This window comes from Macaca fascicularis, chromosome 3 (assembly GCF_037993035.2).
Source record: "Macaca fascicularis isolate 582-1 chromosome 3, T2T-MFA8v1.1".
Classification (NCBI taxonomy): domain Eukaryota; kingdom Metazoa; phylum Chordata; class Mammalia; order Primates; family Cercopithecidae; genus Macaca; species Macaca fascicularis.
Window position 1 is genome coordinate 169,722,403 of NC_088377.1, and position 25,449 is coordinate 169,747,851.

General features: G+C 48.4%; 1 protein-coding gene across 1 annotated transcript in view; it reads left to right on the forward strand.

The window, feature by feature from the left end:
- The window catches only part of SND1 (staphylococcal nuclease and tudor domain containing 1), a 438,973-nt gene that overhangs the window by 394,944 nt on the left and 18,580 nt on the right, over positions 1–25,449 (forward strand). The gene's annotated exons all lie outside the window — the stretch shown is intronic.

The following is a 25,449-nucleotide window of genomic DNA, read 5'->3' on the forward strand; positions in this document are numbered from 1 at the left end:
ATCTTCAGTTCTCCAAATAAAATATTCATCACTCCACCATGTGTCATGTGTCTTCTCTATCCCACTGGCTCTTTTGCAGTACACTTTCAGTCTAGTAGAGAGAGAATGCTCCCTCTGGTTTACAGCTCCTTCTTCCAGCTGTTCACACGGGTGTTTGTCTGATCTGTCTTTCTGTCTGCAAAAGAGCAGGACTGTTAGCAGCATTACAGAGCCTTTTGGAGCTCCTAAGCAGCCTTGGCTATTTTGGCCTCACAGTCATCTCGAGGTAGAAATGAGGCCAGAGCCTTTCCCCTTCAAGGTCTGCTCCTTTTGCAGTGTTCCCTCCTAACCCCTCGTGCTACCCTTACTGGAGCAAAACCAGCATGAATTCAACCTGCAGATTTTTTCACTCTTCTCTTTCCAACTAGGCCTGAATTTTATAACACCGTGGAAGACTCCACAATTGATGAAGTCAAGTTCTGGGGGACTTGATTCCACTCTGTCAAGTGCCCCAGAAGATTTTCTGTCTTTTGGATAAAAGAAACAAGTCACTGCTCCGCCATGTTGTTATCTCCCAGCCCTCTCCTTCCTGTCCTCTCCTCTCTTAACTGCTCTTTCCCCGAAACTGCCCCACTCCATCTTTCCAAGGCCTCCCAACAAGGACAGTTTCTTCTTTAGGTGCCATTCTGACATGGAGCCCACCAGTTCCCCCTCTTCCTTTCCTTTCCCCTCAGGTCCATCATAGTTCTAAGAGCACTCACTTCCCCAAGCACCACCTGTCATTGATAAGACCAGAAGACTTGAGGAGCTTCGAGTCTAGTGAAGTGTCAGTGCAGCAGGATGGCATTGTGATCAGCAGTGTGGACCTTGGAATCAGAGACCTGTGTTTGAATTCTGGCCCTGCCACTTACTAGCTATATGGCCTTAGACCTAAACCACTTAATTCTTTAACCTTTAGGGTCCTCATTCATAAAATGGGGATGATAATATTAAGAAGAATTGTGGGAAGAAATTGGCCAGAGTGTCCCAGCAACGTGTGCAGGAAAGGATAGAATGATGAGGTCCAGGGAACAGTGAAATCTCTGGGGCAGTGTGAAGGTAAAAGAGATTCTGAGCTAATGTCTTAGAATCATCAAATGAAAGCTTGGCTGGAACTGGGGAGGCTGGGGTAGACACACACAAAGGGTAAGGTTCTCAAAGAGCACTGCATTCTGAATAAAAACAGAAGTGAACTCAGTGACATTCCCTGTCTAACGCAGGTAGCCTCCGAGACTGCATGATTGCTTCCACTGGGTTTTCGTAAGAAGACTGAACCAGACATGCAGCCACTCGCTAACATGTATGTGTGTGTAAAGGAGACGTTAACAGGACAAGATACGGAGCACTCAGTTTACCCAGTTCTCCCTCTTCTTTCTCACCTTCCTCTTTTTAGCATGTGGATGGTTTTTCTGTTTGAATGCCTCTGTGGAGGCATTTGCAAAAACCACTGTTTTCTGGCCATCTTTAATGCATGTTTATGTCATTTGCAGACAAACTGAGGCAGTAGGATCCAGCAGGTCCTAAAAAAAAAAAAGTACAGTAGGAATCCCATACCTCATTGTTCTTCTCCTTACCTCTTTTCTCCAGATAACTTATCCTCACAGCATTGACTGATACTGAGAAAAGAAAGCCTCTGCAAGTTTAGTTTCACTGATGTGAGCAGTTCAGTTACCGCACTGTAGCAAGGACTTAATTAGTTACCGACCTTATTGCTGGTGTAAAATCTGGGAGCTAGACCCCAAATGAGTTCCACATGTCCCTCAGATCCCCAGCAATTTTGCCATTGGAGCAATACATAAGAAAAGCTCTCTTTAGCCTCAAGTTTCTGGCTGATTTTTTTGGTCTTCCCTCTCACAATTTTCCCCCAGTCTTAGGGCCCAAATCTCTCTCCCATTTATCATGTCACCTGCAAATCAAATCTCTGTTCTCTGCATTCCCGCAACCATCTACCTATGACCCAGCCACCCTTTGCCAGAAACATTCCATACTTATTTGACAGAGCTATTGTTAGTCCAAGAAGATAGGCAGAGCTGCCATGATGAAGGGTTCTGGGAGGCAGCAGGGCCAAGTCAGTCCTCCTAAGCTGAGGAAGAGCATCGTTTCCTAGATGCCTCTGAGCTCCTTTCTGTGTCATCTCCATTTTGACCATAGACTCCACCAAATCCACCTCTGGGCCCATGCGAGTGGCAGTATCTTCACTTGCTTGAGTGAAAGCCTCAGATCTAGTAACTAGGAAGGAGGGGGCTCAGGCTTTCCAGAGGGTAGAGTGCAGACTGCTCCTTCTCTGGTTCTGCCCTGTGTGCTCGCTTTCAGAGCTTCCCACAGCTTCCCAGTGCAGTTTTCCTCCTGGACAGTGTCACCAAATCCTTCCCATGGGGCATCTTGGAGCCACCGTGCAAGTTCATGTTTCTGCCCCTGAGTCCACCCTCCCAAAGACAAAGGCAGAGGCCCGGGAAAGACATTTGAGATGAACAAGACTTTTTACTGTTAGAACAGAAAAATCAAAGTTCAATATCTCCTTTAAGTATGAGAGAAAGAGATGGGCTGCAGCTTACAATGTGAGATGTAATTGATCGGTGTAATGAAGGCCACGTCCCATGTTTAAGTTCAAAAATCAGTTATACCATTACAAGATGAAGGTGACCTAGCTTGACAGTAATTTACATGAAAATTACCCTATGGGGTTTTATTTACCACCAATTGTAGCTAACAGCGTGAAGTGACTGATAAAAATTACATTCATAGAGAAATCGTATAGATCGAAGGAGGTAATTATTCTGCACTGCCTAAACAGCATCTGAGATATTGTGTTCAGTTCTGAGTGGTGTGTTTTTAGAGGGTTCCTGATAAATGGAGGGGCATTCCTAGGAAGGGACCTGGGTGGTGTAGAATATGGGATCCAGGTCCAGGTAATGGAATTCACTTGGGATGGAAAGAAAGGACATACGCTGATAATACCAATGGTTGTCGTGTGGAAGGAGGCAAGGAACAAACACTTGTGTACTTACTATTGCTGAGTGCTCTGCCCATCATTTGGTGAACCTTCTCTCGTTTAGTCCTCAAGGTAACCAGTCCTCTGAGCTAAGTGATACTTGAGTTCAGAGAACTTTCTAAAAGTCACCCAGTGGTACATAAGAAAAAAAACAGATCAGAATTGTTTCAAGTTGCCCCAGAGTACAAAACTAAGACCAGTAGAAAGAAGTTCAAGTTAGAGGGCATTCACTTGAAAGAGGACTTTTCTAACAGTGAAATGGGCTTTTTTGAAGGAGATAGAAGTTGATAGACACTGATATCAGAGGTGTAAGGATGACATTTGCATTGGGAAGGAAGCATTGGGACAGATGACCTTCGGTTCAGTTGGAGTGCTCTGGAACTCCCTCGGGCTTTCTGAGGGCAACATCAGACCCAGAGGAGCTGCTAGGCAGGACGGAAGGCTGGGCTGCCAGTGGTCCATTTCTTCTGCCTGGACTTACGCATTACAGGCCGTTTATGTCCCGCTCCAGCCCAGTGCCCCAGCTTTAGCCTAATGCTCATCTCAGCTGTCTGGACAAGCTCCCATTCTGGCAGCTTGTCCATCAAGGTTGGATCTGTCTTTCCTCCCCTTTGTGACTCCACTTCATTGCCACAGCTTGTCTTCCCGCCCAGGAAAGGGTATTTGGAAGAAGCTCTATCCTGTCTCCTTTTCCCCATTGGTGCAATCTCCTCCCAGCAGCATCCGCTGAAAGGGTTGTAGCCATCCTCGCCCCAGACAGAGCTGTCTTCCAAGTCACGGATGTTGACGAGGCCTGTGTGTGTATCTGCATGCTCACACCGCAGCCTGATCGATGCCTGTCAGAGCTCAGCATCAGAGTGACAGCTGCATAGCAGTCTGTTTGCTGAACACAACTCGTCCGTCAAGGGAAATCAGACGAAATCCATCTCCTTGTCCAAAGCCTGGCCCGATGGGCTGTGTCTGGAATGCCAGTCTTGTATCCCACCCTACTTTTGTGCCCTGAAAATCATTCCCTCTAGGATTTCAATGTTACTTTGATGGATCCCTTGGAGCAGAAAAAGTTAAGAAAAGTATGTGAAAAGACCAATACTCAGCCCTACCCTTTAGGAACTTCTGGTTTAGAGCTGGTGGCTACTGTATGGGCAGTGCAGGTCTAGAGCACACAAGAATTGGCACATGATTATCTTAAACTGGTTGTTATAAACATAGAGCATAAATCAAATGCAATGAATAAAAAAATTGCTTACATATATTGAATAGGGAGTAGCCAGATTAAATAGTGTGTTATAGACATTTGGTGGGGAAGGGTCTCTTTAGAGAGTCTCATTAGAGACACAATTATGGGGTTTTAAGGCTTTCAGAATTGATAAGGACAAGTTTTGGCAGAGGTTCTATGTTTGTAAACCATTTAGGGCTTCAAGAAGCTCTGTCGCCCCATGTCTTGGCAGTAAGCCAAATAGCTGCTTCTCTTTCCTCTCCCTAAAGCCTCTTTTATCCCATGCAAGCATGTACCTGAAACTTCAAGAAGCCCCTTTCTAGCCTCAGCCACTCCAGCACTTCCATTTCCCAAGGCTTGGGGCACTTAAGTGGAGAACTGCCCTGTTCCCAGCTCTGTGAGATGCTGTATGAGCTAATTCTCTCCCCTTAGCCTGTCTTCCCTTCAGGGGTCTGAATCACTCTCAGGGTTCAAAGAAAAATGGTGCAGGAGGCCAGAGACTTTGGAAGGTAATATTTTCCCCCCACTACCTGGAAAACTATGGAACACAAAGTTGTTCAAAAGACAGAAGTGAAATACCTGGGCAATGGGGGAAAGAAGTCAGCCCAGGAGCAAGAGGATGGAACATAGCAGCTGAGAGAGAGTGTTTTCTGGGGTGGAGGGGGACTTACAAAACCCACAAGCAGAGGATGGGGATCCTAGATAAATGGGAGACCAGGGAAAAGCCCTGGTTTCAGAGCGGCACCTTTTTCCTGCTGGTCCTCAAAGGGCCTTTCAGACTAGGGAAGGATTCTCTAGTATTGCTTCCCTGGAGTTACACTAGCCAGAATCAGCCCCCTGCTTGGGCCTCCACTCTCCACGCTGCCCTACCTCGGCAGGCTGAGCTTTTCCCCGACCCCAAGCCTGTGGAGTACAGCAGTCAAAGCTTTATTGCCCACACACTGGAGCCGCTCTGCAATAAAAGAAAATAAAACAAGGTAATGGGAATGGCTGGTACAGGGGGCGGGCCCCTGGAGAAATGGGCCTGCTGCTGCCCGTCTTCCCAGCACCACTGATCACCGCTAAGGCCACTGTCAGTAAGTCATCTGCAGTCCCCTAGGTCTCCTTTCTGGGGCTGAGTGAATGACCTGCATGGTGGTCAGATGGAGCGGCGGTGGCATGTACACAGGCTTACTTATGCAGACCTCTATAGAGCAGAGGCCTCAGTGGCTTCTCCAGCAGACAGCCCTCCAGTGGTAGGAAGGCAGAGAACAGAGATCGGCATCTCACCTCCTAAGGCAAACCAGAGTGGGGAGGAAAGGAGTCCCACCCAGTGGTGCCCCAGAGGTGGCCAGGAACAGAGGTTGATGTTCTGAAAGACAACCTTGGCTATACCGTATCTATGGTAAATGCTGGTAACACAGAACTATCTGGCAGAAGGGGAGTCTGGAAATGCCCAAAGGGAAGTGGAGAGAGGCATGAGCACCTGGCTAACTATCCTACCAAGGTCCCCACCTCACACATAGATTGTTCTGCATAGCAGATATGAATGTCTTGCACGGAGGCTGGCATTAGCAATGGTTCAGTCTCCAATAATTTTCATTTTGTCATGTGGTGTGTCTGGCCTTTGACCAAAGAGCTTTTAAATTCCTCCTCCTCGGCCCCCTTTTTCTTCTTCCTCTCCCTGGCTCCTCCATCGCCAAGCTCAATCCAGACTTGTTGATGAGCCTCAGCTTTTCTCTCCACACATGAGGCACTAAATCTTCCCTGCCTGCCTCGTGACCTACCATCATTTCCCAAGCTCACCTACACCAATGAATACTTAATTCAAAACTGCTGCTGCCGCTCAGTAGTTTGTAATTCTGAGGCCGATCTCAACAGAGGAAACAAAATGGGCTGATGAATGTATTGAGAAAGGTAAGCAGAAAGCCATACACAGCATCTCTGTGATGTGGGGAAAGCCTTTCTTAATGATTTAGTTTAATAAGATGGATGTCTGCAGTGTAGAGTTATTCTAATAGGATGGATATCTGCCTGATCTATTGGCCTGCAGGATGGTTATGAGTTTTAAATTTCCTCATCTCCAGGGCAATAAATTCTCTGGGCTTTTAAGTTATAAACTTCGTGGGTTTCGTTTTGTTTTGTTTTGTTTTGTTTTTTTCAGTTGGGAAAGCCTGAAGGATTTTGTTTTGGTCAGAGCATGAAAAAGGTAGATCCAGTCAGGGGGTTGGGAGGCAGGAAGGTGGGCCAGGTTCTGTTCTTCTTTCAGCTTTACCCTCTCCACAGCCTGCACTCCTCCCCCTGGCAGCTCTGTAGGACCACGGTTTCCCATGTTCTTGTCATCTCAGTGTGGTTGATGTTCCCACCACAGGAATCTAAAGGAGCCCCTGTAGCTTCAGAGGTTAGAGCCCCTCTCTGGGTGTCTGCTGTAGCTTTCCTCTGCAGAGTAATGACAGCAGGGGAGGAAGGAAATGGGAACCTACTGGCCTCACAGCAAGGGGATGCCCTAACCTTACCACCTCCCAGTGCAGGTCCAAGAAGAAGAGGTTGCAGCCAGTGGCTCCCAGGCAGTCAGAGAAGTGATGATGAGTTTTGGGGCTGGGCTCATGCTGAGCAACCAACAGAGAATAGATGCAATGAGCCCCAAAGGGTAATGAGCCCAGAATGCTGCTAACTGGAGTGCTCTGCATGGGATCACTGGGGAAAGGAGCTCCGGCAGTTCTGTGCTGAGGGAAATTGAAGCTTCCTTAATGATTGTTTTCCTTTATACTGACACATCACTCCTCAGCCCAAGAGCAGGGCAACCAGGGCCAGCAGGAAGACAGATGCCTCTCCCCGGGTCTGCTTCCTGGCCTTTCTCAGCATGCCTTCATCCCCCACTTGCTGGGCCAGACCCTCTACCTCGGCTGCCTCACGAAACTTAGACATCTGGTAGTGTGCTGCTCCCAGATGTCAGCAGAATCATGCTGCCCGCTGGCTAGTGACAAGAGCCGGGCTCTCGAATTAGACAGGACTGAGTTCAAATTCTAGCCTTCCACTTATCAAATGACCTTGGGCAAGTTCTTCTCTAAGCCTCCATTTTCTTATTAGTAAAATGGGACTTAACCATTTCACAAAATGGTTGTAAGGATTAAGTAAAATAACATGCATGTCTTTGTGAACCTAATTCAGTGGGTAGCACACAGCAGGTACTCAATAAATGTTAATTCTCTTCCTCTTTCCTGTAACAAGGAGCTACTGGTCTTTCCTTCAGATGTGGAATTGGACAACTACAGAGCCTCTTGCCTAGAGCATTTATGATCTATTCCCTGCCAAGCCTGGCTGTTGGAAAGAACCTATGTTCAGGGGCAGTAGCTGGAAGGGCACAGCCATAATGAGCCGGCCTTTGCCCCAGATACTATATGCCACGAACTGCGTTTGGATCAGTAACAAAAGAAAAAAGGGCCTTGTTTCTCTGAGATTATCCTCCCTTTATGTTCCTTGAATCAAGCATTCTTAAAAGCAATGACAAATCAATAGATAAGTACCAGTGATTGGCATCTGTATTTCCATTTCATTCGATTCATTTAGCAAACATGCGTTGACCTACTGTGTGTCAGGCACCGTGCTAGGAGTTGGGACCGCAAAATCAAATAGTTTTCTGCCACAAAACAAGCTCTGTTTTCTGCCATCAAGGAGTTGGCAGACTCGAGCTCATCAGCAATCAGAATTCAGGGTGGTACAGTAGTCCCCCTTTATCCACAGGGGATACATTCCAGGACCCTCAGTGGATGCCTCAAACCACAGACAGTGCCAAACTAAACGTATACAATGTTTTTTCCTATATATGCATGCCTATAATTTATACATAAGGTATTGTAAGATTAATAACAATAATGATAATAAAACAGAACAATTACAACAATATGCCAGCCTCACTACTCTTGTGCTTTGGGGTATTAAGTCAATAAGGGTTACTTGAATACAAGTACTGTAATTCCATGACAGTCGATCTGGTCACAGAGAGGGAGAGGGCTACTGAGTTACAGGCGGGTAGCATCTACAGCCTGGATATGCTGGACTGAGGGATGATTCACGTCCCAGGCAGGAGGGCAAGAGGTTTCATCAAGCTACTCAGAACGGCACACAATTTAAAACTTGGAATTGTTTATTTCTGGAATTCTCCATTTAATATTTTCAGACAGTGGTTGATCATGGGTAACTGAGACTGTGGAAAGAAAACCGCAGATAAAGGGGACTCCTTTATATGCTCTGTAGTGCACAACTGGGGCTTCAGAAAAGATTTCCTGGAGGTGCCAAGGCTGAATCTGTAAGAATTAGACATCAGCCCAGCCAAGGGGAGAGGAAGGACATGAACTCCAGAGAGAGATTCACATGCAGCCATTAGGAATTGCATTTTGTCGCTGGTAATATAGACCAAAAACAGCATTCGCTTATCAAGATTAAAGTTTACTTCTTTCTCATAAAGGAAGCCCAGAGGTGGGCAGTTCAGAACTAATACAGTGGCACTTGGTATCAGCAGGGATCCAGGCCCCTTCATTCTCCTGCTCAGCATTTCTTAGCACACGGCTTCCATTCTCAGGGTCCAAAGTGTCTACGGATCTCCAGCCATTCACCTCGTCCTTCCAGTCAGGAAGCCAAAACACAGGAAGAAAGCGCAAAGATAGCAAATGCTTTCCTAAAAGTCCCACCAAGAAATTTCTGCCAAATCTCGCTAGTGTGGCCAGTGAGAAACGAGACTGGGGATCGTAGTCTTTCAGCTGACCACACTGGTACATGGAATAAAAGAAACATAAAAAGGAGAGAATGCAGCCAGGGAGATAGATCTCTACCACACACAGTGTGTCCAAAGGCACAGAGACGTGAAACTTCAGTGTCTGTTGAGGGAACACAGAGATCAATCGGCCCAGATCAAAGAGTCCCTGTAGTATAAGGCAAGTAGGAGGTGGTGGAAATGAGACTAGAGACGCAAATCCACATTTCCCTTCAGCTACTGAAAGTGGCCAGTGCTCAGGCCGGAGCTGGACAGGCAGCATCTGCCAAAGGGCTAGTCCCTTAGCCTGGCGATCAGGCCAGGATTCACAACCTCTAGTTCACAACACCCTGCCCTCTCTCAGAGGAAAGCTCTCATGTAGTTCCAGAAATCATACAGGCCTGACCCCCTGCTAAGGCTAGGCAAACAAGCTGAGCTATACATCAGCCAAAGGCCTGCAGTGTTCCCTTAGAGAACAACAATGCTCAGTCACTCTGTGACCTAGGTACACTCAACATACGTTTCTATTCTCACTACATGTGCTTAGCACAATAAAAAGAGCCAACAGTTATTGAGTTCTTATTGTGTACTAGATGTTGTTCTAAGAGCTTGCTGTATATTAACTCATTTAAACCTTGTGAGGGAGATGTTCAGCTTTATTACTCCCATGTTACAGCTTGAAGAAACTGAAGCACAAAGTCTTAAAATAACTACCTCCAGGTCCCTGAATGGCAGAGGCCAAATCTGAACTCAGGTAGTCTGGCTGCAGAGCTCTCACTGGGTACCTCTGTGCAGTTCTGCCAATGGATATCACCCCGAAATCAAGAGGAAAATGTTGGACTAGAGGCAGGTAGGTGAAGGCAGGACCAGGCACAAAGCATTTTGCTTCTCTTTTATGCAGGGAGGGATCGAAAATTCATGCAACTGACCATATCTGGTAAAGGCTGAGCCTTCAACCTTTTTCTCCTCCTTCTGACCCCTTTGATCACTTCCAAACATTCTGACTCTAGTTCAGCATGGTCCATTCACAAGCTTCCACATACATCATCATTTCTTCCCATGTCATTATCCCAGCCATCACAGGATTTTTATACATGTTGTTCAGGTTCCTCTCGTTCCGTCCCTCCTTCCCTCCCCTCCTTCCTTGAATCCAGCCCCTGATTCATCCATCCCAGATCTGTCTCAGCAGGTGGGTGGGTTCTGACTGTGCCCCTTGCCCATCCTTCAAGTCAGCTCTCTCCAGCTTTTCCTCTGAGCTGCTTGCACCTTCTCCTGGCTTCGCTCTCCCCGTCATCCCCTGTGTTTCTCTAATGTCTACTTGCACCTCCACTGAGCTCAGCATGGCTTTCTGTCCCAAAATTCTACCCTCGTTCCTTCTCCTACCCTACCACTTATGCACTATTTCTAAAGTGTGACCCTAGACATTCCCTATGCTGGAACATGTCTGCCTTTCTCCCCACCTGTGCAGTCCCATCCTTTAAGGTCCGATCCTACCCGAAAGAGTTTACCGACTCTTCAGTGCTCAGAGCTGGTTCTCTCCCTTGAACCCCCCTAGTACCTGCTGCCTGTTCCACTCAGCAGTCATGTGTTTTACATGGCATTTTGTCATTGACTGACAGGATGTGGCTTTGTCATGTCTTCTCATCTAAATCATAGGCTCTTTGAAGACAGAAGTGAATTCTTTCTCCTTTTAGATTTACTGCAGTGCCCAATACAGTGCTTTTCTGCTTAGAAGATAACAAAAACCCATTTCTTGGTCAGTTGGTTAAAGTGAGTGTAAGGTCTCTACATACCCTTAATGATTTTTATACATTCACATTCTCTCAACATGTGTCTTCCCACTTTGAGGAACCCTAATCATTTTTTTAATGTTCTCGTATGTTTCATCAGCTCAACTAGGCATCCCAGTGCTTCTGTAGCCCTGCTGTCTTTCTGGAGATGCAGTGCTGAACCACAAGCATCCTTCCTTGCAGTGTACATTGTACTGTGGTACAGCTTTAACCTGCATTTTCTGCTGTTTGTCTGGCCTTGGAAGCTGTCTTTGTTAGGAAAGCTCTGGACAGCAACCAGGAATATAGCCACACAGAAGGTGCTGCTCAGAAACAAAAGAGCCCTACCAAGCACAGTCTCCCCCAGGAATCCAGCACCTTCTCTTGATGAAGCACTCTGTAGAATCCTGCTGCACGTGCCCCAGCTATGGGGCTGGGGCTGGGTTTCAAAGAAACAGGAAAATAGCCTCTTTCAGAGGGCTTAACATGTAAGAGGTAATGGATTACCAAGAGCAAGTGAATATAGGACAGAACATGAATGCCGAGATGGAGTTACTTGTTAGGAAGAGTGGATCAGGGCAGGCGTCCTGGAAGACAAAAATAGTGGGTGTGGGTTGCTGCTTGCAAGCAGTTGCAACTATTTTCTTTATGCATTCCTTAACAACGCCTTCCTGAATTCAGGTGATGGCTTAACACTCCTTTACTGGTTGATGAACAGATCTCCTTCTAAGTGGGCTCTGCCTCCCTCCTTGGCATGTGGGAACTGCAGCTTGTCTGGCCTTTGAGCCATAATGCAGGATCATGGTATCAGGGACTGGCAGGGCTGTAGGAGATGGGTTGGGCAGCTCACACAACAAGCAGATCAAATGGGCCAGAACAGAGGGTCAGAGGAAATGACAGAAGGAGAGTCAGAGGAAATGAGGTTGGTGACATGGAAGCATGATACCATCAAATATGCTCTCTGGGAAGATACAAGATGCTGAGAATCTCCTCTGAGTCCTTTTTTATTTTTTCCTGTCTTCTCTGCAGTGTCTTCACAAGCACCTGCTTAAAATAAGGATGGGGCTTGGCCTTTCCCTTCCTCCTCACTACTCCTTACCTTCCCACTCTGCATTTTCCTGCCTGCTGCCTCTACGCAGCGGCTCCGGAGCAGTGGGCAGTTGAGAGCAACTCCTGAGAGCACTAAAAGAAATCACATTGCTTAAGTGGTATTTACACCAAGGGGTGGGGTGGTGGTGGCAGGAGTCTCAAAGCTTTTTCCAAGGGCACTGTGGCAGGAAGTCCATGGTGGGAAGAACGGCATCCAGGTGTCCTCTATCCGAGGAGGCAGCTATTCTTATTCAAGGGAGAGGTCAGTGTTCTTCTCCAGAGTCAAAGAGATTCTCTTTAAAAGTTCAGTTGTGACTTCTGGGACATCTTAGCAAGAGACACTGGGCATCTTCATTTCCTCTCTCCATTTCAGGACACACCTCCCTTGGAGGAGTGCTTTCTACCTGGAAAGCAGCGCAGGTATCAGTGGAATTCTGCTTAGCACAACAGAATTGGGAGGTGGAGCAGGGAGAATGAGGCCACCTTGGCCCCCCTGAGGGGCCACAGGACAGCTACTTGATGCCTGAGAACAGGGCAGAATCAGCCTGGGCAAATAGTAGAGTTGAGGGGCCACCCACTGCGTCCTATGACCTTGTAACACTGAATCGTATTTGGGACATTGGTTTGAAGTGGAAAGAGAACGATAATTGAAATTAATGAGACCCTGGCTTCTGTCAAGCAGATGGGCAGAGTCACATCAGCACCCATGCTGCTGACCCATCCTACAGATTGTTCTTTCCCGTCACTAATGTTTCTCCGTATCTCACCTCTGATCTCATTGCATGGCTTTGAGAACTTTTTGGAGCTGATCACAAGACCCAAAAGAACATCAAGAGCCCCTGTCCTGGGCAGTGGGTAAAGTGGAAGAAGGAGTGTGGTCCCCGTGTGGAGAAGTTGTGGGGTCAAGATGCCCGGACTAGGAAAGGACCACTGGGGCCCACGGCAGAATGAGGAAGGCCAGAGGCAGCACTGCTCATTGTGACCCATACGTCTCTAGGTCACAAACTGCAGCCCTGCACTAGGAGTTTGAGAGGGCTGTGGCACATTAGAGCTCCACCCTGAGGGTGTAAGCCATGCCATATTTTAATTGTCATTGGCAATAAAAATTTAACATCGAGGAAACCCGACCTCCACACAGAAGAGGGCATGGGCCAGGGTCATTAACCAGGCTGATCCAGCCTCTGACATGCTGGATTTATCCTTTTTTCACATGTATGTGTTCAAACCTTATAACTGATAGCTTTTACTCACAGGCTTGTCTTTGCATTACTGAGAGGCCAGAGCAATCCTGGGCCCCCCAGGTCATACCGAGCAAGAATCCAGTTGTCCTGTGCACAGGAGGGTAAATGCAGAATAGCCCTCTAGCACTGGCGCTGCAGGAGCTCAGAGACCAGGCTCAGGGGCTCAGCATCATCTCAAAGGCCTCTTCACTTTCCTTGCTGGGTTATAATAGGTTTGAAACAGTTTGGGAACATGCACAGTCCCCCACAGTGTCCAGATCTTCTCTCTGCTCTGCCTAAAGGCAGCTCCTTAGTGGGGTGAGAGGAGAATCTTGGACTTTTTTATTCTGTGTCCGATCTGGAGTGTAGGTTAACGGGGCTGCTGCCTTCCTGCAATGGTGCTTTTGTGTGGATCAGAAAAAGTTGCCCTCTCTGGGCCATTGTACTCAGCATATACTATGCACGGCTTGGTGAGAAAAGCAGGCCTGTGCCAGGCTTTCTGCTTGGCACATGGAGGCAGGGTAGATTTAAGGACAGGTAGGAGTGAGTTGCGCACAGGGACATAGGACTGCCTCAGAAGGGATGGTACCTTCTTAGCCAGCCTAATGATAAAGGAGGCGTGAGGACAAAAGGAAAGAAAGGGGGCAAGGGAGGCCCCTCCTTTCACCCTCTGGTTCTTTCAGTTATGCCTCTCATGGAGTTAATCAAACATTAGTCAGGGAGGGATAGGCATGTGTTTGACTGAAATTGTTTGGCATTTCTTATATTCAGTTTTATGAAACAAGTAAATTGCCTGATCCCTAGCTGAGAGTATAGAATTATCTCTGTTCAATTATCTGTTCAAACAGATTTTTCTCTCTGGTGCCTTCTTCTGGCCTGTAAGAGGGATTGGCGTCTGTGTCCCTTTTGCCAAGAAATTAGATGGTGAAAAAGAAGGTGCTCCACATCCCGTTCCCACCCCAACATGGGACACTCCCGTCTTATCCTCGAAGCTTTTGGCCTCCACGCCCACAGCCCAGTTTTGAGAATTCTGAAGGGATTGAGCTAGGGGTTGTCATCCCAATCTAAGACCCGGATTCCTTCAAACCCAACAGCAACTGCCTTTCCTCAAAGGTTTCCTTGTTCCAGAGGGCTCGAGACCAGCACCCGGCAGGTGACTTGTAGCTTTCAGCCGTCTCAGCCCTTGTACTTAGATGCTTCCTGAGGTGACTGTGTCCTGACCAGCACCCCCTAATCCCTTGCTTGGAGGGCTTCACACTAGACCGTGGTCTGGGCTCCGGGGGTCCAGGCTTCATGACATCTGTGGCCTCACCCCACCTCCCACCTCTGCTAATGTCGTTAGCTCGTGCCCTGTCCTCACAGCTCTTCCTAGGCTCTTTCATGTTCACTTCTGCTCTTCACCCCTTCCTTGCTGAGGGATGGGTGGTGAGGAGGTGGTGGGTATGTGGGAGACCAGAGGGAGGCACGTGCGGCTGCTGCCTGCACTGCTGCCTGGATAAACACAGGAGGCCATCCTCACTCCAGTTATAGTCAGTACAGGCAAAGCCAAGTGCAAAACAGCCCCTTCTGTTCATGGCATCGGGGCTGTGCTGCCTCTGAGTCATCACTGCTGGCCTCACTGACTGAAGCCTGTTTCTGCCCCTCTGGGCTCCCACAAGCATACTTGTTGTGGCAGGGGCAGCTGAGGGATGGTCCTCTCACCTTAGAGGAGTTCTCGAAATAAGCCTTCTCTAGTCAGTTTGGTGCCATGCATTTACCCAAAGGTAGTGTTCTGTCCAGGGACTTTCCTTCTCCCACGTCACTGCTGGCGATCTAGAGAAGCTAGAACCTTTTGCCTTTCCTCATCTATTTATTGAATGCCTACCAGGTGCCATTAATAAATACCCATTGTAATACTATCATGGTGATATGAACAAAATGCTGTGAGAAAAAGCCCTATCCACATAAGTAATGGAGTGGTTCGAATAAAATCACATCTGTGCAGAATCTAAGGGGTAAGTTGGGTAGGAGTTTGCAGGTGAAGTCATAGGACGGAACATTCCAGCCAAAATGAATAGCATGTACCAAGGCCTGGAACCGTGCAACTTGTCTGTGGAGCTGGGAGTCGTGTGGCCTGACTAAAGCAAAATAATGAAGGCCACAATGGCAGGACTTGAGAGCAGGAAGAGCCCAGCTCTGAGGAGCTTATGCTGTGCTGTACTGAGGAATTCCAACATTAGTGGAGAACAAGGAAAGGATTTCAGCAGAAGGGTAAAGTGATCAGATTGGGATTTAAAAAAAATAATAATAATAACAACATTTATTGAGCACTTATTATTCGCCAGACTCTCCTTAAGTGTTTAACTCTTCACCGAAGCCCTTCGAGGTAGATAGCATTCATTATTATACCCATTTGACCAAAAGGTAAACCTAGACCCAAAGAGGTTAAAAAAACACCCACTCTGGATTAAGCCAGTAAGTAGTAGAGCAAGCCCAGAAGGAGGTGGTCTGGCCCCAGAGCCTGCATCTGACCGTGGTGCTGTACTGCCTGTGATGAACCACACCCTCCAGTATCATGGAGGGGTCCTTAGAGACAAGTCTGGTACAGGGACAGCAGTGGGGGACCTGTTACTCAAAGCTGGGCATGGCAATAAGGATAAAAAAGAGGGGAAGAATCCATAGAATCAGTGTGTACTGGAGATTGGTGTGGACCTACCTATGGAGCCCAGGGGTGATTCCTGTGCTACTCATGCTGAGACCTGGGATGAGAAATGAAGGTGGAAGAGCAGGTTTCATAGTGAAGGTGAGAGATTCAGGATGGGACTCATAACATTGGAGATTTTCCTGGTGGAGTTGAATTCTGAAGTGACCTCTGCACTAGAGGTGAAAGTTGAGTTCTATAATTCAGAGAGTGGTGGGATGCAGGGACTGTCTACGGCTTCAAATAGCCCCTGGGGAACATTCATATTCAAGGGCCATGTTGTCGGGGAAGAATTCGCAATTGCTACTAGGAAAGCAGGGAGAAAAAGCCAAGACTGGGAAACACAGAGGCCTAAAAAAAGAAAGTCTCAAAAAGGAAAGGGGGTGCTTGACTTTTAAAGATATTTAAAAGGTCAAAAATGATGAAATCTGAGAAGAAATTATTTAAATGGCAATTAACAGGTCTTTGAAGTAATAGTGACATTGGAATACTGACTGGTAGCCAGCTGCATTGGCTACAGGAGTGAAAAGGGGCTGGCAATGTGCAGAGTACTCCCTGGGTAAAGAGAAAGAGGTAGACTTGATGGGATGTGAGTCAAAGCAAGGCTTGCTAAGATGGACAAGATGTTTGCAGGTAAAGAGTTAGATGCTGGTGAAGAAGGAAATCAGGAAGGTGATGACAGAAATAGGTAACTGATGGAAATGGGTGCCTGAGGAAGCAGAAGAGGTTGTGATCTGGAGCCAAGTTCATTTCTTTTTCTGCAAAATGGATGGAAGGGAATGAAGTAATCATGGATGCTAAATCCTTCTTAACAGCAAAGTGTGAGTCCCTGTGGGAAACCCACAGTGGTTCAGGTATAGGAGCCTGAGAATCAAGGTCCACAAAGCAGAGTGAACTGGCCCCATTGGAGGGTCACAGGTCAGCTACTTCCTGCCTGGGAGGGAACAGGGCAGGGGTCTGCACCGTCCCACAGCAGGCCTTGAGATCAGTTATATAGGTACAGGTACCTGCAGAGGGAAACTGACATGTGAACATAGGTACGGGTACCTGCAGAGGGGAACTGACATGTGAACTTGACCTGACTGGACAACATTTGGTTACTTTCAGACCAGGTCAAAGATTTAATAACCTCATGCAGTTACTCCATAGATCATATACCGATTTTCCCCAAGAAAAGAGGCCAGCTGTCTTCTCACATCCCTAGCTCCATCCCTTTAGGGCTTGGGTATAGCTCTGAAGCCATAGAGGTTCTTTGACTGGGCTTGGGAGAACATGGGCCACTGCAGCTGACTCCATGGGCCAAACCAGTGTTCAAGATAAAGAACGGAGGCACCAAATGGAAGACAGCCTTCTTTCCTGGTTTTTTGCCTAGGACTGCCCTTCACAGTAGCTGGGAACATGAGGAGGAGCTGTGCCATTCAGGCATGCCCGCTCTCAGAAGGCATTCCAGACCCTGCCTCCAGCTTGGGAGACCTTTGGGAAGAGGGGTGAGGGATGGAACGAGAGACAGAACAGAACTGATTCTAGCCACATCCCTGGCACCAGCCTCAGGGAAGAGTGTTAAATCTCCCTCCAGCCTCCAGCACGGGGTTTTCCTGGGAAGATGAACAGTCTGCTTCCTTATTGCCTGCACCAAAGGAACAGATTGCGTCAGTTTGTAAACTGTGTTAGCGCTCACAAAGGCCTGGAGTCAGCAGGTTCGCATTTCCCAGCAGACCCAGATGACGCTGATGGCAGTGGCTGCTGCCTCACTGCCTCAGGCAGGACCAAAGGCAAACAGGCAGTAGGGACCAAGTCCTTCTCCCCCTACCCCTACCATCCCACCCCTCATCCCTGAGGTAGGGAAAAGGCATTCCAGTAGGGAGAGAAAGCCACCCTGAGCTTCTACAGCCAGCTCGCCCACTGCCCAGGCCTTTCCTTTCCAGGAGCCTCTTGGCCCCTCTTGCTGGTGTGCCAGCCCAGGCCTGATTTCCAGGCATTTCTAGCACACCAATGCCAGAAAAGAGGTTTTTTTAGAAAACCAATCCACTCCGTGGGCTGCGCTCGAAAGAATTACCTGGTCCGGAGGTGATGAGGGATTAGGAACAGAGGTGTCACTGGGGATCAGAACCACACTGCCCCAGTAGCACATGAAAAATCCGTGCTGCTGCCTGCCTCTAGCCAGCCCACTCCCCACAGATGCGGATGGTAACGAGACCCAGGAGGCACTGCATAGGCACAGCCTCTCGGCTTTCACAGCATTGCCTTATTAATTGCATTGTTAACGTTCATCATCTCTGAAAGAAGTTGGTGTGGCTGTGTGTGACCGGGCGTGGAGGTGATGAGCTGGCTGTGTTAAACTGCTACTGTGTTAAGGTGAGGTGTCTCTTCAAGTTCACAGCTCTGGCTGTGGCAGCACGCTACAGCCTTCACGCAGAAAACCCAGCCTTGGGCAAGGCTACCTCTGCATGGCAGGAAAGGACCCAAGCTACACTCTGGTTACTCCAGAACACTACTCACATTCTTGAAAAAAGCTGCAGCTAGGATGAGTGGGTTGGGAGGAGACAGGAGTATCCTGGACTCGGAGTCATTATTCAGTTCCCCTCTCTCCATTTCCCACCGCCCCCCTGCAAGTTCTCCAGGACTTGATTGTTAGCAAATGGGGCTTCCCTGCTTGCCCTTCTCTCCCGTGTAACTGTTGCTTTTCATCTCTCCTGGTGGCTTGCAGGCACAGCTGTCAGCTCTGCTGCCCCCATCCTCTGACCTCAGAGAATGCAGAGCAGAGGGAACCTTAGAAACTTTGTTCAACTCATTTCACAGATGGAGAAACTAAGCCCAAAGAGAGGTGCAGTGTGCCCAGCCCATAAGAGGCAAGGTTGGCACCTGGATCACAGTTCTAGTCCAGGGCCTTTCTCTGCTCCTCAGCGCCTTCTCCCCATCCAGGCCGCTTGCTGTGCTTGTTGCTGGTTGCTTTGGAAATATTGAAAGCAGGAATATGGCCAGACAGCATGTGGAAAGGATGGAGACTTTTGCCTCTAAAGCCTGTCTGTGGGGACTCTGATGTTACCTTCCCACAGGTAGCCCTGAGCACCCCCACCCTGCTGCCTGGAAGAACTTACAGCCAGCACCCCACTTTGTGTAGTGACTCTTCCTTCCCAGATGCCTCAGGGCAGTGGCACCCTGTGCTGGGCTCTTCTCTACCTGGGACCTGCCTGTCCTGCCTGAGGCTGCCCACCTTCCTTGGTACAGGAGCATCCTCCACACTGTTTTCAGGCAACCTGCAGCCTCACGACCCAGGGCTCTGAGGTTGGCTGAGGCTCAGTAATTTTGTGTGCTGCCTCAGGCATTGTGCACCGCAGTAATGCCTGTGTACTTGAGGGAGACAGTACCTCTTCTCCATCCTCCTGGAAAATAAAAAGGGAAAGGCTTGTATGTGTGTGGGGTCTCCCTGTCCTCCCCCCATTGGTAGTAAATCCCCTGTGTGAACTCTCTCCTTAGGGTGCCCTGAGTCATCAAGGGAAACATGCATCCCCCTGCTGTCTTTCTCTAGTCTCCATTTCTTAATTCTTTTGCCTCCAGTGCCCCAGGCTCCCTTATTTAAGTCAGCCTTACCAGAACCAACCTCCAGTGCACCTTCTACCGCCTCACCCTCCCCACAACTTCACCATGACCCAGAGGAGGCTTTAGGAGAGGGACCTGGGTCTTCAACTTTGCTCCTACTTAGAAGCACTAGGCATCCAACTTGGCTGCAGGCTCCAGGCGAGTTAAGGACAGACACAGCTAAGTCAACCCCCAGGGCAGTCAGAATTTCCTCTGTGGTTTGAAAACTGAGTTCTTAAAGAATCTCCCCCACACTTAACACATGCACACACACCCTCACTCTCCCTCCCCACCCTTCTTTCTTTAGGAAAGAGTTCAGAATCTGAAGTCTAATTGCAGAGGGCTAGAAGAAGTTGAGAATGTTGACATTTCTAAAGCCATCATCCATTGCCTGGCTTTCACTCTTACTCCTTTCTCCAGACCCCTCAGCCAACCCCAAGTGCCTCCCCAGCCCTGCATTGTACCCCACTGCTTAGAGAAGGAGAAGGACTTGGTCCCCACTGCCTGTTTGACTGAAGTACTTTCTGTTTTAAGGAGCTGACAGAATCCAGACAATGGGGAGAAGAGGAACAGTTTGGAGTGGGGACGGGACGGACCAAGTGTATATTTCTGAAGCCCAGGGCACTGAGACTGCTCAGAAAGGGGCCACAGGAAATGAAACAAGTTCCTGGCCACCCGCTTCCTCCCTGTTTGATTTCAACCACGGAGCTGGGGGCTGCTCCATGCTCTTCTCCTCCTCCTCCTCCCCTTCCTCATCCACCCTTCCTGGGAAGGGTGAGACCACAGCCCAGCTGGGTGATCACTGAGGTGTGTGTGTTGCCTGGGCATGGGGAGCTCTTCCTCGGTAATTAGGAGACATGCAAATTAACAGCCTGTGCCGTTTGTATTAATTTGGTAAATAAGCCAGAACAATTTCATTAATGGCACATTAATGTGCTTGGGAGCAGGAGGACGCGTCCCACTGTGAGGCAGTAGGGCCCACTGGCTGCCCTGGCCCCAGTCAGGCCAGGTCCAGCGTCGAGCTGCTCTCCTGCAGGGCATGGCTGGCTGGCAGCACCTGCCGCTTTGGCCCTGTTGTGGGGAAAGACCTGCCCTGAAGAGAAAGGGATCTATCTGTGCAGGTGGTACAGGGACAGCCACACACCTGAGCTCATTCTGTCAGCCCCACTTGCCTTACCTTCACTCTGTATTTTATGGGAGGACTCCCCGGGTGTAAGAAACCCAAAGCTTTCAGAGGCAGGGAGAATAAAGGAGCTCCTTAAGCAGGGATTGGCCGTTTCTGATGAGAAGTCCCGTGAACACAGCTCAGCAAAGCCAGACAGCTGCTGGATGTCACCATCCCACCAGGGCATCACTGGCATCACTGGCATTTGTTGAAGGGAAGAGGAAGCAGTTTTGTTACCTCATTCAGTGCACAGGACCCCTCCTCCTTTTACCATTAAGGAAACAGTCTAAGAGAGGTCAAGTGACTTACCCAAAAATTCACAGCTAGGACTAGGAGTTGATATCTGACTCCAGAATCCATGCTTTTTCTGCCACCTCATGGCCCAGTGTGCTCAGCTCTGGAGAAATTTCACAGTCTGGAACAAGCTTCATTCCCCATGGAGCTGACAGTCTAGTTGGAGAATGAAGACATTTAGAAATGAAATAACTGCCCCTACTAGGAAGTAAATAATTTATGAAGATCATGTTGAAGCATTTATGTGCCAAGCACTTTTCTAAGTGCTTAACATATTTATATTAGTTCATTTAATCATAACAAATCCTTGAGGTAGATGCTGTTGCAATCCTAGTTTTACAGTAAATAGAGGCACACAGAACTTAAGTGGCACCCCAGAATTCATGGAGGTCTAGGTTGTCTGGAGCCAGAGTCCACACTCATAACCTCCATGCTGTACACTGCCCCATAAATGCCAAAGGGAGGGTAAGCCCATAGGCATTCAGAGGGTGATTCATGGTAAGCCAGGGATCAGGGAAGCCTTCCCAGAGAAAGTGGCATTGAAGCGGGCAAAGGTGCAGTCCAGGTATTCAGCAACCTCAAAATCCCCACCCACTCTACCAGCATCAAGAGCAGAGAGCAAGAGATGCTGGCAGACCAGCAGGACTGCAAGTGAGGCAGACTGAAATGGCTGTCAATATCTGAAGGTCACGCTGACCTTCAAGCCTCTAGGCTGTTCGCTTCTTAACTAGTTACCACCAAGCCCCTTCCTCAGCGTGGTGCCACCTGCACCTTCTTAAAGTCTCTTGGGAGGTACCCTCCTCCCCCAGAACCGTGTGTCTTTCTAGGTCTCAGCTTCAGCATGGGCACTAAATAGAGGGGAATGAAGAGGAGAGCGCTCATCTGTCCCTCGCCAATGCTGCTTGTGTACATGCACACACATGCTCTGGTGCCTTCAAGGCCATATCCACCCACATGTGTGCACGCCAATGCATGCTCTCATACGAAGCCTGCTGCCAGCCTTCTAGCAGCCTGTGGTAGTCACCTAAGTCACCTAAGGCCTAAAGTCACCTGCCATTGTAGGAGGCCTCCTGTGGAAGCTATTGAGTCCAGATCTCTTCCTGAAACACTCCAAGATGCCCAAGAGATGAGTGGCTATGTTATAGCAGTTTGCAAATTACACAACACTCCACCAATAGGAATCTCATTGAATGCTTGCAGTAGCCAGTTGGACAAGAAGAAATTTCTTGTCTATTTACAGGAATGAGCCTCCCCTAACATGTCTTCTGTTTGAGGCAACTTGTGGGACGTGTCTCCTTATCGTCTCCAGTTTGAGGCAACTTGTGGGAATTAACTCTATGTGTCTATACAATATACAGTCAATCTTCGTTATTTCCTGGTTACGTATTTGCAGATTCACCAAAATCTATTTTTGTAACCCCAAATCAATACTCATGTACTTTTGCAGTCATTTGTGGACATGCACAGAGTGACAAAAAAAATTGAGTCACCTGGCAGGGCACATTTCCATCTTAGGTGGAACAGGGTAGAACAAGATGACAACACTCTGCCTTCTTGCTTCAGCTTTGATAATATAAACAAGGGTCCTTCTTACAATCTATTTAGCATCATGTTGTTGCATTTTTCATGCTTTTTGTTGCTGGTTTCACGGTTTTAAATGGTCTCCAGCATAGAGCTGAAGTGTTACCTGGTGTTCCTGAGTGCAGAAATACTGGGGTGTACCTTACGGAGAAGATATGTGTGTTAGATAAGCTTCATTCAGGCATTAGTCATTGTGCTGTTGGCCATCAGTTCAATGTTAATGAGCCAGCAACACATATTAGACAAGGTGTCTTTAAACAGAAACAGAACAAGGTTATATATTGATTTGATGAAAATATTGTGACCAGAGGCTCACAGGAACCCAAACCTGCATTTCCCCTAGGAGCAATGGTTCAATATTTGCAAATTCAGCGGTCTCTTTATAGAACAAAATTACCACAAATAACAAAATTGAACTGTATGTATATATCTCTGTATGTGTGTATCTTTTAATTAAGAGAAAATGTCAGAGAAATTTTAATCTTTGAGTTGAACAAAGAAATAATACTTGTACAAACATAGACCCACGTAATGTTACAGTTAAGTCATAATTTCCTGGCAGTCAGTGTAAAAGAGAAACATCAAAGGATGATCACACGTGTACATACAACCTGCTTAAACCTCTGCTTGCAACCTCTGTAATTCTCCCAGAGTTAGAGAAGAGTCACACCGAATTCCACAGCCTCGTCCAGGCTGAGGTTTGTGGAGAAGGATAGACACTGCATGGGGTTTGGCTAGAGAGGAGCCAGCCCACCTTCCCCGAGTGCCTTTGTTTGAGAAATTACTGTGGCTGTGGCAGCTGCAATAAAAGGGAACAAAGCCCGATGGCCGACAGTTTTATCTCCATCTACAACCCAAGATGGATTCGGTGGCAGCACTGTGCCCAAGGCCAGAGATTTCTTTCCTCTGCAGCTGCCTGGGCCCAGGGACTTGTCAAGCCCAAGTTAGCATATCGATTGCAGGCGACAGGCTGGTTAAGTGTGAAGTTGGTGCTCACCTGCCCAGGAGAGCCTGGCTGCACCCTGCAGTGTTGGCCCCAGGTGTGGCTGCTCGTTGCTGGCTTCCTTCTCACATAAGCCCTGGAGAAGGGTGAGCATGTGGATTGCAGCCTCAGAGAGTGACGTGTGAATGTGGGGTTTGCCATGTGGGTTGGGGTCTGAGCATGGGCACCTCACAGGATAGACAGCAACTGTGCATGCCTGGTTGCCTCTGTGCCTATCTCCGACGTTCTTGCATCAACCCCAGCAACCCAGTGCCAAGAGACACACTGGCCCACCACAAGCTGTCTGGGGGCCTGCCAGGCCTGGAGAGAGGCCTTGTGTCCAAGCAGGAAAGACATCCTTGGTTTTAGGGAAAGGACACTTGGCTACTAAAATTGTGGAAGACAAGAGGTCAGGGAATGTGGAAACCGATGTGGGCCTGGGCTCAGTGTTGGCTGGGAACTGTACCAGCTTCATTTGCTTTTGGCCAGCATGTGTCCAGGAGCCCCTACACACAAGGCAAGCAACCTCTCTGTTCTTCCTTCAGCTTCCCCAGAATTCCTCTAGGATGCTTCTTGACCTTAGCATGTTTGATAAAGCTTGGCAAGTTAGGATGAACAAGAGATAGTCTTCTCGTGTATCATTTTGCCCCTCACAGGTCTTGTCCATGCCTACCACACTATCCCCACCACCTGCCCCAACCCCTGCAGGCATGACAGCCTGTTCCCGAATCCTGGCCTCCCCCTGGAGGAGGTGCTCGGTCTTCCAGTGGCCAGGCTTCTCCTGTGTTCCAGCGCCCTGGGCATTTGCAAGGTAGATCCAAGGTGTTGAAACCTGAGCAACCTCAGATTTTGCCCACCTGCCCTTCTCCCCTACAAGAGTAAGTCCTTTCAGTAAGTTAGTTGCCAAAATTAGAGACAGGAGAAACCAATTTTAACACCCACAGGCACTGGACTCTGTCATGTAGTGCAGGCACTGGGTCAGCCCAGCCAAGCACTGGGGCCAGCACTTTTGCCCAGGCCGCACCAGTGAGCTGCAGGGTCCTGGATGGTGGAGGGGCAGAGGTATGGCAGTGGAAAGAAGGGCTGCTCCTGAAACAGAAGGCTGTGGAAAGCGGGTGTTAGGGACGGGGAGGGTCTTTTCTGTCAGGAGGCAGTGTACAGAAGGCATTGGGGAAACCTGGATTCTGCTCTCAGCTCTACCCTTAATAGCTACACTTCTCCAGTGCCACCTACAGAATCAACATGGACTGAACCTATATGTTCTCCATTATCTCTTTTTCTAACCCTAATAGACTCCACACATCCCCTTCTATACCACACTCCAACTTCAGTCATCGTTGAACCTGCATTTCCTCTTGAAGGATTAAATGTGGGCCTCAAGGACGGAGAGGGTGTTTAAGAATGGGAGGAAGTGAAGGTCCTGCCTGCCTGGCCCTCCTGTTTTCCTCCCCACTACCTTCTCTCTGCACACCCAGACCACCGTGTCCTTCTGGGGAGGCATGTCACCCAGTATCCCTCATCCCTTCTAACCTTCTATCACTAGCTCCAGCTCAGACTTCGAGAATTCCCAGGTATTTAGACATTCATTTTATTGCCTAATCGAGCTTGAAGGCTTTAAATTAATACAAGTTTTTACATTTGGCAGCAAAGACATTTATAGGCCCCTTTAGCAGGGAAAGAAAGAGGTCAGGAGAGAATCAAAGAAGGAATTTATCCTGGGCTGTGGCCTTCACAACGTAGGAGCAGATCAGCTACCACGAGGGCCACGATCCTGAGGCTGCCCTTTTAGAAAAGCAGTCAGTGCTAGGTCTGGGGTCCTGGGTCCTCGGAATGAGACCGTCAGTGGAGGAGGCCTTGAGGCCTGTGGAGATTCCTTGAGGGCTCTGGGGTTCAACCACAGCCCATACACTTCTGGCCACTCCTGCGGGATTGTCACTCACTGCCCTTGCGCTGATGCATTTCCTGCCTACGTCTTTCTACCTCTCCTGTCCTCTCTCCTCTCCTACTTTTCATGCAGCCACTTTAATTACCTTCATTAGACATGAATTCGTTCAGCTGTACCAGGAAAAGCAGCCTCTCTCTCCCCAGGGGTTGCCTCGCTCCCTAAGGGCCTGTCTGTCTTCTAGCACAGA